Source organism: Balaenoptera ricei, chromosome 18, assembly GCF_028023285.1.
Source record: "Balaenoptera ricei isolate mBalRic1 chromosome 18, mBalRic1.hap2, whole genome shotgun sequence".
NCBI classification, from domain to species: Eukaryota; Metazoa; Chordata; class Mammalia; order Artiodactyla; family Balaenopteridae; genus Balaenoptera; species Balaenoptera ricei.
This window is the reverse complement of record NC_082656.1, coordinates 20,288,777-20,301,471: the sequence shown is the minus strand read 5'-3', so window position 1 is coordinate 20,301,471 and position 12,695 is coordinate 20,288,777. Positions and strand designations below refer to the sequence as shown.

The following is a 12,695-nucleotide window of genomic DNA, read 5'->3' as shown; positions in this document are numbered from 1 at the left end:
TGGTGACAAGATCCGCTGCCTGAGACTTAAAGCAGTGATCCGTTCCTCCGTATTGTGGTCCAGTGATTGTCAGGTTGTTCCCAGTCTTACAGTCAAATCCATCACTTGCCCTGGGGGGCAAATTCAGGTGGCAGTAAGGAGGGGGATCTGTAAAAGTAGCTTATGTCTTCTTAGGGAAATGTGGTGGTTAGAGACGTTTCCCTCTGAGAATGAGGAGAGGAGTTGCTGGAAATCGTGGTGGTCTCCTTTTCAGGTCTCTCTAGAGCCAACTTTGAAGATGGATGGACATCTATATACAGAATTAAGACACTGAACCACGACCCACTTCCCACTTCATCATCCTTCTTTCTCTCTCTCTCTCACCACCTTCTCCTTTCTCTTTATTCCAAATCTCAGGGAGAGAAAGAGAAAAAAGAAGCGAAAAACATAGCAACAAGGATCAAAATAAATAACAAGGAAGCAGAGAGGAGAAGGAACGTGGAGGAGAGAGTGAGAAGACGAGCTGTCCAGGGAGAAGTGGAGGAGGAGGTGAGTCATCACTCCTAGGTGGGTGACTGCTTTCCGCCCCAGAGCACTGCTGCCCAATAGAAATAGATTGTGAGCCACAAATGCGAGCTATGCGTGGTATTTTACATTTTCTAGTAGGCATATTTAAAAAATAAGAAGAAACCCAATGTATTCAACATGTCATTTTAATAGGCAATCAACATAAACACTTGTTAATGAGATATTTTACATTTTTTTTTTCTGTGCTAAATACTTGGAATTTGGTGTGTATTTTGTATTTACAGCATATCTCAATTGGGTTCAGCCACATTTCAAGTGCTCAAAGACCACACATGAGTAGTAGCTACTGTATTAGAACACATAGCTCCAGGAGATTTCACTTGTCTTTTGATTCAGTTCTGGGGGGAGATAGATTAATTCCTCAGCAAAGGGAATGAGGATTGATGAAGGATGCTTGACTAACAGAGAGAAGAAGAACCTAGCTTTGTTATCCTGATTCCGTCCACAACTTACTGGGCGGATGATCTTTCAGTGTCCTGCAAAGGAAGCTGATACTTGAATTTTACATTCCGCACAGTGAGAGCAGCAGAAATGAGAACAGACTCTAAAAGGCATTTTGCACTTCCTGGAAATAGATGCTGTACTAGGTAAATTTAGGAGGTGGATCTGTTTATTATGTTGTCTTGTTAAATGCAATGTTATTGTTAATATCTCCTGTGAGTTTCAATTCTTGATGCTGGTTATGCCACATTATGTTGACTAAAGATGTAAGAAAGGAGGCTTAATGTGTTGCTATGGCAATGGATGCTCTTGGAAGTAGCAACAGAATAAATAAGCAAGGCATTTTTTTTCGCACGCTACTACATTCACATCTGCTAGGTGGTGCCTTGTTTTGTCTCATCATACTTGCCCTATTTGTTTACTAGCTATGGCATGAAACTTTAATTGTGGTGTAGCTGGCTGTCACCATATCACAGGAAACGAAAACAGACCACAGGGCAGTCAGCCAGAAACTGCTCTTAGGTGATGTCCGCTAGAGCAAAGTGAAAGTGCCAAGTAGTTATCTGGTGAGTGAGACAGACAGTTACCAGCTAAAGCTGCAAATTCTTTAATTCACACTACTTCTGAGGTTCTGTGTTGGTCTGACTCACACACCAGGGCCCAAAGACCCTCTGTTCTTTATACCATAGCCCAGCACCGCTCAGTGACAGAACTAAAAGGATGGTTCTCATGCTAGCCAGGGACAACCCAACATTAAAAAAAAAATTGTTTTGTTGCTGAAGTATAGTTGGTTTACAATATTGTGTTAGCTTCAGGTGTACAGCAAAGTGACTGTTGCATTTTTTTTTTTCAGATTGTTTTGCATTATAGGTTACTACAAGATATTGAATAGAGTTCCCTGTGCTATGCAGCAAATCCTTGTTGTTTATCTATTTCATGTATAGTAGTGTGTATCTGTTAATCCCAACCTCCTAATTTATCCCTACCCCACCTCCCTTTCCCCTTTGGTAACCGTAAGTTTGTTTTCTATGTCTGACAACATGACATTTTGATCGTAAGCAAGCTACTTAAGGCTTAGCAAAGTCATTATTAAATATGTTTTATGATAGGTCCAAGGTGTACTTTTATACATAACAAAATGCCCATAGAGACATCTGCTGTTGTCTCAGAATTGCAGTTAAGGTCCCAAACTGAGGATAAAAACTACTACATGAAATTTTTTTTTTAATTAATATATTTATTTATGGCTGTGTTGGGTCTTCGTTTCTGTGCGAGGGCTTTTTTCTAGTTGCGGCAAGTGGGGGCCACTCTTCATCGCGGTGCGCGGGCCTCTCACTGTCATGGCCTCTCTTGTTGTGGAGCACAGGCTCCAGACGCGCAGGCTCAGCAGTTGTGGCTCACGGGCCCAGTTGCTCTGCGGTATGTGGGATCCTCCCAGACCAGGGCTTGAACCTGTGTCCCCTGCATTGGCAGGCAGACTCTCAACCACTGCGCCACCAGGGAAGCCCCTACGTGAATTTTTAATGAGACTAACCAGTGAGCCAGCAGTAGTGGCAGCTACCTCACAGTACATCAATATGATAAGAAATTGAGAAAGGAGGGGAGACATTGTATTACTGGGGGGTGCAGTGCTAATAGAGAAGCTATGAGTCCTTTTGTGTGGGGAAGGACAAGGTATCCTTTTCCCTTCTTGAGTTGAGTTGACTGAAAGAAAGGGAGACTGGCATCTATTTTCCGAAAAGTAAAGTAGGCTAACAAACAGAGAACCACCAAGGCTACATTTTTTAAATGTTATAAAAGAAAAGAAATGCACCTTATCTTTCATTTGGTTATGATATGCAGGAGAGTTGAGGTTGAGCAGGTGAGTGGGGGGAGTGGGTAGGTCACGTAGATGGTTGTTACAGGAATCGAGAGTGAGTGGAGAGGACCAGTAGGCAGTCAAGTGAAATTTGCTAGGATGAGTGATGGATTACATATAGAGGGTAAGGGGGAGCAGTGGACAAAGTTGAGGTCTACCTGCAAGCAGAGAAGGGGAGGGTGATTTGGTGAGCAGGGTGTTTGGGAAACAACCAGAGGCTGTAAAAAGAAGCCGCTGAGCGAGAATACAGTTCAATAGGTTTGTCTCAATCTACTTTGAGATTTTGATGCTGTATAGAGTTTAGTGGGAAAATGATTGGCACTTAATAAGGTATTCATGTCCCTGAATATTGGATTTTTTTTAACCTGAGATTCATGCAGTTGCTGAAGACTAAAGTGAAGAATTTTGGAAATGTGAGTCACAGTGAAGATGTGTGATGTCGTGAAAGGCTTACTAGATTTGGAATCAGAGGATAGAGGCTTGCATTTAGGACAGCCTGAAAGTTTTTAAGAAACAGGAAGATAAACACATGTGGTGATCATGGTAGCTTCTATTTCTTGAACATGTATGCGATTATGTGCCAATCACTGTGCTACATGCTTTGTATGTTTTATTCTCATAATACATATAATGAGGAATAGGTACTATTTTTATCATAATTTTCCAGATAAGGAAAATGAGTCTTAGAGAGGAAATGAAAAGGTCACACAGCAATGATGAAGCCAGAATATAAACTAACAAATAAATATCTGTCCTACTCCAAAGATTGAGCTCTCCAGATTATACCGCATCGCCTTTTAGAGATCAAACAGAAAAATCCAAGTAAGGCAGGAATGAAATGAAAATGGTGCCAGGTATAAGGTTATACAATCTTTTTTTAAAATTTATTTTATTTTTATTTATTTTGGGGTGCGTTGGGTCTTTGTTGCTGTGCGCGGACTTTCTCTAGTTGCAGTGAGCGGGGGCTACTCTCTGATGTGGTGCGCAGGCTTCTCACTGAGGTGGCGTCTCTTGTTGAGGAGCATGGGCTCTAGGCACGCAGGCTTCAGTAGTTGTGGCTCACGGGCTTAGTTGCTCCACGGCATGTGGGATCTTCCTGGACCAGGGCTTGAACCCGTGTCCCCTGCATTGGCAGGCAGATTCTTACCTACTGCGCCACCAGGGAAGCCCAGGTTATACAATCTTTTACAACATAGAGTCCTATACCTGTGCTATCAGCAAGATACAAATTACGCTCTGAATATTACACAGAAAAGAATGTATGATCAACTACACAATTTGCAGTGTCAAGATAAAATCAAGCCAAGTGCTACAGAAAAGTAGAATTATTCTAATAATAACACTAGATAGAACTGTCTTCCATTAGTTCTCACCATGTTCAATATAATGTACATCTTCTTCAACAACATCCTTAATACAGACACAATGATGAATATCAGATAATGTAGCATTATTACCATTGCCTAACAGGATGTTGAAATTAGTTGAACCAAGACTCAGAAATAAAATAGATGAGAATTTCCAAAGCTAGATCACAAATGCACACATATTACATCAGCCAAACCAATTATAAGAACAGTTGTCAGAGTGAAGAAAAGAAGGATTTATGGAGGTGTCTCTCTGGAAGATCTGTTATAAGGCTGTGAGTCCTGCCTCTGCCCCTGGGGGATATGTGGGATGCAGGCGGTGTCACCTCCTTCACCTTAAACCTAGTGAGAAGTTGATTTTTAGTGTAAACAGGTACATACTTAACCATGTGCCCTTTGTCCTGGCTTTTTCTCTCTGGAAATTTGATCTGAAGCCTCAGGAAGAGGAACTGCTTTTGCTCCACTTCATCAAGATGACAGTTGAAACAGAAAAATGATCCTGAACAGAAATGATAGAGAGGAGCAGAATGAAACTGGCCACCTTCAGAGTGGCAGCCTGTGAGCCCAGGGCTCATAAAGTCACTTCCAGGAATTAAAAAGGAGAAGGGTATTGACATTCAGTCACAGAGGTGTCATGGATGGGTGCCTTAGAGGTCTATCTGTCTACTGCCTGGAGTCTAAGAGGAGAAAGATGTCACTGGTGATCAGGAGAATCTTGATAAAGAGAACATCTGAGCAACATGATGAGGATGGGGAACACATAGTCACCATTATTGCAGAGCTTGATGAGTAGATGTCAATCATGCTTTTCCAGCTGAAAGATGCTTCTCCACATGTCCCTCTCAAGTAACCCTTTAATCAATCAACAAGCATTTAATGAGCACCAGTTAATGGGCTAGATTCCCCGAGAGATTATAAGTAAAAGATAGCACATGTTTCCGTTCCAAACGGAGGAAAGGCAAGGCAAGTGAGGGATTGTGTGACTTACCCAATGTGTTGAAGAGCCAGGACTGAGGTCCTACAACCTACTCTTCAGTCCAGGACTCCTTCAGGTCTGTGTAATGGGTTTCTACTAGAGAGGACCTCAGGACCTAGAGAAAGTGTCTTCCACATAACCAGGCCCAGTTCATTGGTGGAGATACTTTGTTATTGAAGTTGAGGAGGACTTTTTCTCCCATAGAGACTGAAATACATTCAGAGAGAGCCCACCAATCTGAGCTTACATGGAGAACCCCAAACAGTGCCCATCTCTCCATGCTGCAGGATGACCTCGGGTCTCTCTTTGGATTGTCTCTCTTAGAATTGGGTGTCTCCTTCCTTTACAGGTTGCAAAGTCATGTTCTTGATTCCTCATTCACTTATCCCAAGCAGCCATCTTCATTCATTTGACCTTTCTAATCCTTGGTAATGGAATTGGCTGGCTGGTCTATCTTTATTAAAGTCTGTCCTAGAGCAGAACCTTCACATGGGGCCAAACGAGAACTAAGAGCTCTTATAAGGAAGCCCTTTAACACTCACTTATTTTGTCTCTCAGTTTGAAGTCTCCTCCCCTTGTTGAGTTAGAAGAGCCTGCCATGTGTGGAAGGCACTTGGCTCTCTATTATCCAGAGCCATGGCTAGGAGCCATGACATAGTTTATCATTAAATCCTTCACTTGGGCTTAAGTGAGCTTTAGTGCACACATTACATGCCTGACATTCTGGGAAAACTCTCATTCCCATTCTCCCCTGACTTAAAGACTCAGCGGGACATTGAATATTCTTTCCACCTACTGATCTCTCTCTTTTCCTCATTTTTACTACTTACTGGAAACAAAGGCCATCCCTGGTCAATGACCCTCTTTGTTTCTGGTCTGTAATTCACAGGCAGTTGACGCTGTTATGAAGGTGGATTTTTATCACTATCCAGTGCTATGCACATGCCAGCACTGGCACTTAACTTGCTACACCACTGTCCTCTCTCACCATACCAAGGACCTTGCCTTCTGTTTTTTCAGAAGCAGATGACTGAGCTGAGCCATGGAAAGGGGTTCAGATGAGGCTCAGCAAAGTCTCACCATTGGGCACCTGCGGGCAAACCTCTGTTGGGTGGCTAGTGGGTGCTTTCTCATATAAGGAAGCCTTCCTCATTAGCTCAGCCTGGGGAGGGAATTTCCAATTTCCTAACTTCTCGGTTTCTGTTTGGTTGGTCAGACAAAGGTTAGGTTAGATATGTCATTTGTAGAATGCCTTTAAGTTAAAAAAAATTTTTATTAATGATCCTTTGCTATCTTAGCAGAATGCTTGAGAGGCAGAAAGGAGGAACCATTGGGATTGGGCGAGTCAGACAACAGGGTAGTGACTTGCCTAAGTACACACAGTTCACAAAGGGAGAGCTGGGATGAGATTCCTTCTCTAACCACAGAGTCTACCAGAGATGATGACCCTATACCTATCTTCTGCCAACACACACACAAAATAAAGCAAACATTTAATAAGGAATAGGTTTCCATTTTTGATTCAGAAATTTGAGAGATCTAAATGGTTGGTGACTTGCCTTTTCTTAGATTTTACTTGACAGCTGAGAGGATATCTCTAGCTTTCATTAGTACTTAGAAAACGTGTGTGCATCCTCTGTGATTTATAAGACAATGGAGAAAAGCATGTACATTTGGTAAGTCTTATCTGTCCAGTAATAATAGCCTATGAATTTAACTTGCCATTTTCAAGCATGAATTCTGTGAGGGCTTTGCTAGGAGAAGAGCCCAGGGGCTGCTCTCTCTGTGTTCCCTTATCTTTGCTTCCCTTTAGCTTTTCTGATTAACCTTCAGGTTTGAGTTTTGCATTCATTCGATGTTAATAAATATAGCACTTGATTCTTCCTGCTGCTTTCTCTTGCACATGGTCCTTTATGAAGATCTCTTTGGCCGACACACTGTCACTTAATAGTAGCTGTTCAATGCTGCCAATGAGAGGGCTACATTCTGAGGTTTTAGTGACTTAAATTTGGGGGTTGCAGCCAATCCCCATGTGGCTATTTTTGATTTACCATAGGAGGGCCTAACCTTGCACAGATATGTCCAATTTATCTATTTGTTAAAAGTGGAACAAAAAATTTCTTTATTCCTATGACATAACTAAGAATTCTTTGAGGATTAATTTGAAATACATTGTATTCTTTGTTCCTTGATCTCATGATGAATGAACTATTTTTCCCTTATTGATCCCCTTATAATTATTTGGCAGCTTTATATCTGATTTTCCTGAGTCAATTCTGATGTGGATCAAACCTAGGTCGGTATGTACTAAAAACACACAGTCCATCGACTTTTCCTTTTTCTAAATTGTGTTTGGAGATTTACATTTGTATCTCTCTATTAGTTATTGAAATAAAAACAGAAATCATCAAACCCTCAAAATAGACATTTTAGAACACACTTAAGGATGCATACAAATTAAAACAAGATTTTAAAATGTAGAGTGCTTAGGTACAGTCTGGTAACTTTTTGACTAATTTTCCACTGTTCTTATCGATTACTGCTAAATTTAACTTAAGTCTTCCTTATGCTAATTTAAGGGGAACATTTACATTTCTCAAGTGATTAAGAATAAATGCTCACTGGAGTTCCCATTTGCTTGCTGCAGCCTAGTTAGCTCAAGCTCATTTACCTGAAAAAAGTGACACTGCAATCTTTAACTACCTGCTTTAAAATGATCAGAAAGAAAACATTAAATTCCTCTTCAACACTCCCTATTCATTTCTGAAGACATCTACTTACCACTTTGCTTCCTCTGCATATAACGCTCCACCCACCAAGAAAGGTCCCCGCTCCTTCTTCCCAGCTCGTGCTCTTCCTTGTGGGTAACAACACACAAACACACACAGAGTGATGAAGACACAGATTACGGTTATATCTGGAATGAGACTCTGCTATGATAACACCTTCCTGATTTGGCTTCTCTTTGTTATTTGCTATTTAATCTGAATTAAATTATTTGATCAGGGTGAACAAGACTCACCTGTCGGGGGTGGGGTTGCTGATTAAAAACTGAGATGAAACAACAATAAATGCTGGAGAGGGTGTGGAGAAAAGGGAACCCTCCTACACTGTCAGTGGGAATGTAAATTGATACAGCCACTATGGAGAACAGTATGGAGGTTCCTTAAAAAACGAAAAATAGAACTACCATACGACCCAGCAATCCCACTACTGGGCAAATACCCTGAGAAAACCATAATTCAAAAAGAGTCATGTACCACAATGTTCACTGCAGCACTATTTACAATAGCCAGGACATGGAAGCAAACTAAGTGTCCATCAGCAGGTGAATGGATAAAGGAGATGTGGCACATATATACAATGGAATATTACTCAGCCATAAAAAGAAACTAAATTGAGTTATTTGTAGTGAGGTACATGGACGTAGAGTCTGTCATACAGAGTGAAGTAAGTCAGAAAGAGAAAAACAAATACCGTATGCTAACACATATATATGGAATCTAAAAAAAAAAAAAAAATGGTCATGAAGAACCTAGGGGCAAGACAGGAGTAAAGACGCAGACCTACTAGAGAATGGACTTGAGGACACGGGGAAGGGGAAGGGGAAGCTGGGACAAAGTGAGAGAGTGGCATGGACATATATACACTACCAAATGTAAAATAGATAGCTAGTGGGAAGCAGCCGCATAGCACAGGGAGATCAGCTCGGTGCTTTGTGACCATCTAGAGGAGTGGAATAGGGAGGGTGGGAGGGAGATGCAAGAGGGAGGAGATATGGGGATATATGTATATGTATAGCTGATTCACTTTGTTATACAGCAGAAACTAACACACCATTGTAAAGCAATTATACTCCAATAAAAACGTTAAGAAAAACAAAAACAAACCTGAGATGAGCGGGCTGATTCCCAGAGACGCTAAGGCAGGCACTCGTGAGTGGGGACCTGAAAGTATAATCGTAAACAGCCAGTCAGCTAATGCTAGTGCAGATGTTTGGAATAAATCTTTCAGAAACTCTGCAGAGTTTCCTAAACAATTTTACACCCTGATTTTTCATCCACTACTAAACAATTTCAAGTATACTTGAATAGATAAGAGTGAATTTTAAACATCAAAAGAGGATTACTAAGGGATATTAATAGTACACTATTTGAAAAGGTGAATAGCGCTATTTCAGGCTTGCAAATGTTTTCCCTATAACTGCACAACTATCTGAAGACTTCTTTTAGGTAATGTGACCTCTAGTCACGTTTTAGTGGTAAGAACTTTTACTTTCCTTTTCTTTTTTTTTTTTTTTAGAACAGGTGTCTGACGATCATATATAGAATGCTAGCATTTATGTTAGGTAAATACATGTACACTTGGATCAATATCCCTTGAATTCAAACATGAAGTATTTTACATGGGTTAAAAATTGCAGCAATTTTTCTGTGATTTTTTTTTTAATTTATTTTTATTTTTTATTTTTATTTTTTGGCTGTGTTGGGCCTTTGTTTCTGTGCGAGGGCTTTCTCTAGTTGCGGCAAGTGGGGGCCACTCTTCCTCGCGGTGCGCGGGCCTCTCACTATCGCGGCCTCTCTTGCTGCGGAGCACAGGCTCAGTAGTTGTGGCTCATGGGCCTAGTTGCTCCGCGGCATGTGGGATCTTCCCATACCAGGGCTCGAACCCGTGTCCCCTGCATTGGCAGGCAGATTCTCAACCATTGCGCCACCAGGGAAGCCCCTCTGTGATTTTTTATCCTTAATTTTTGTGTTTTTTTCTGTATTGAAAGTGTTCATTGAAAGCTTTCATATAAATTTGTTATATATGCAAACGTAACATTATTAACCAAACAAATAACAGGGACTCAGGTAAAATGAGAATTGCTGGAAGCAGAAGAGAATGTTGAAAAAAATAATCCAAATGTCACAAAAATCCTCATACAGGTAAGAGGAGATCGGTACTATAATGCTTACCCCATCACTGTGTATCCTTGGGATGGTCACAGTTTCTGTTCGTATTTGGTGACCCCATCTCTAAAATGGAGTTGCAAAAAGATCTTGGCTTTAGAGCAGGGTTTTTATCGATAATAGTGTCCAGAGATTTTCAACTTCCCTAAAAAATGAGCCATTCTCTTCAAACCTTATTGTGAGTCCCATCTTACATTAATGAATACACCAGGGATCATCAACCACAGTATCATGACAAGCTTGTTTTGTGATCAGTTTTGTTGTATATAGTAAATAATTTATTATCAGAAGTGAAAAACCAAAGTTTGAAATGATTTTCATTTTTAAATTGGAGCAGATTCAAGATTTTTCTTCTAATAATAACATGTCTTCAAAAAGCTTGTCACTTAGGTTATGATTTGCTTTCCAAAGTAGTCAGAAGGGGTTGAGCTTAAAGACACCCTGTAGGGAACCTATTAGAACACACGCTGTATAATCCAGGCTGTAGCCCAAAGTGAATGACTTAAAGGTTTTTGTAATATTTTATGTTGGGATTTTATACTTTTGTAACCTAAGTGTTCCCTCTACCAAGGATCACCTCAAAGACTGGTCTTTAAACCACCTGTGTCAGAGTTATCTGGAGTGTTTGTAAAAATGCTCATTCCTGGATATTAGTCCAGACTTAGTGAATCATGATCTCTAGGGGTAGTTCCCAGGAATCTGCATGTTCAATAAATTCCTCAGGTGCAGACTGTATAATCTGAAAATCACTGCCATGGTGTGTATCATCTTGCATTTCCACACTGTGACTTTCTTCTCCACCCACCTCACTGAGCCCCTCCCCAGTTATTTATTATCATCTCAAAATGCTGGACAGAATGCTAATAGAATGCTGATCCTGCCACAGAGATGCCAGCATAAAAGATAAACATGGAGATGTCAACACTTGGCTGACAGTGTCTTTACTTTCTACAGTATAAATCCAGATCGAGAACTAGAATATTATCAGCATCACAGACACTCGTATTATATATCCTCTCAGCTACTATATCCTCTCAGTCACTTTCTTCCCCAAAGATAATAACTATTGTGAATCTTCTCACCATAGATGAGCTTACCTGTTTTTGACTTTTAGATCAAATTGAATCATACAATATGTCATCTTTTGTTTTTGGCTTCCTTTACTTAACATTCTGTTTGTAAGCTTGATCTGTGTTGCATGTAGCAGTTCATTCATTCCAATTACTGTATAACATTCCATCTATAAATTTATAATTTTTCCATTCTGCTGTTGATAGACCTATATTTTCATTTTGTTTTCAGTTTGGACTGGAATAGTGCCATGAATATCCTATATGTTTAGTTATACTTTGTTATTGAGAGAAGTGTATTAAAGTTTCCTACTATGATTGGGGATTTTTACATTTTTTTATTTCTATATTTTGTGCCTTATATATTTTAGAGTTATTAGTAGGTGCATAACAAATTAGAATTTTATTAGTTTTAGTAAGTCAAGTATGTTTGTTGTAGATACATACATGTATTTCTAGTGTAACCACTGAAAGAATGTGTAACTCGTAAGCTAATAAGAGTAAAATGAGCTAATAAAAACACTCAATAAACAGACAAGGAGAGAAAAAGAAGTTAAAACAGTCACGGATAAATAACAATGTCCTATTGTAGAGCACAGGGAACTATATTCAGTATCCTGTAATAAACCATAATGGAAAAGAATATGAAAAAGAATATATAAATAAATCACTTTACAACAGAAACTAACACAACAGCGTAAATCAACTATACTTTAAAAAAAACAGGAAAAAATAGTAAACAATTCTAAGATGGTAAATATTAACCTCCATATATCACTGATTACAATATACTTGAAAGGACTAAGTAATCCAATAAAAGGACAAAGATTTTCAGAGCTCTATGCTTTTTGCAAGAAGTATATATATAATAATCCCTTGGGGCTTCCCTGGTGGCGCAGTGGTTGAGAGTCTGCCTGCCGGTGCAGGGGACACGGGTTCGGGCCCTGGTCTGGGAGGATCCCACATGCCACGGAGCAACTGGGCCCGTGGGCCACAATTACTGAGCCTGCGCGTCTGGAGCCTGTGCTCCGCAATGGGAGAGGCCGCGATAATGAGAGGCCCGCGCGCCGCGATGAAGAGTGGCCCCCGCTTGCCGCGACTGGAGGAAGCCCTCGCGCAGAAACGAGGACCCAACACAGCCATAAATAGATAAATTAAAAAAAAAAAATTAACTGCTTCCACTTGTGTCCTCTTTATATATACCCTACTTGTTGTTTCCAGCTTGATTTAATGTGCAAATCATAGCAGGTTGTTCTCATCTTTAAAAAAAAAAAAAAAATAATCCCTTGGTATCCACCAAAGATTGGTTCCAAGACCCATGGCTACCAAAACCTGCAGATGCTCAAGGAGCATAGTTGGCCCTCCATATCTGAAGGATTCTGCATTCGCAGATTCAACAAACGGCAGATACTGAACATAATAAACAATTGCCCATTGGTTGAATCTGCAGATGGGGAACCAGTG

The 12,695-nt window shown here is 40.3% G+C and overlaps 1 long non-coding RNA gene across 1 annotated transcript in view; it reads left to right on the top strand.

The window, feature by feature from the left end:
* LOC132352590 (uncharacterized) overlaps nt 1-12,695 on the top strand; it is a 426,053-nt gene that overhangs the window by 406,583 nt on the left and 6,775 nt on the right. The window contains exon 3 of the long non-coding RNA XR_009498799.1: nt 397-528. This is a non-coding gene — a long non-coding RNA (uncharacterized LOC132352590). The remainder of the gene's footprint in view (nt 1-396; nt 529-12,695) is intronic.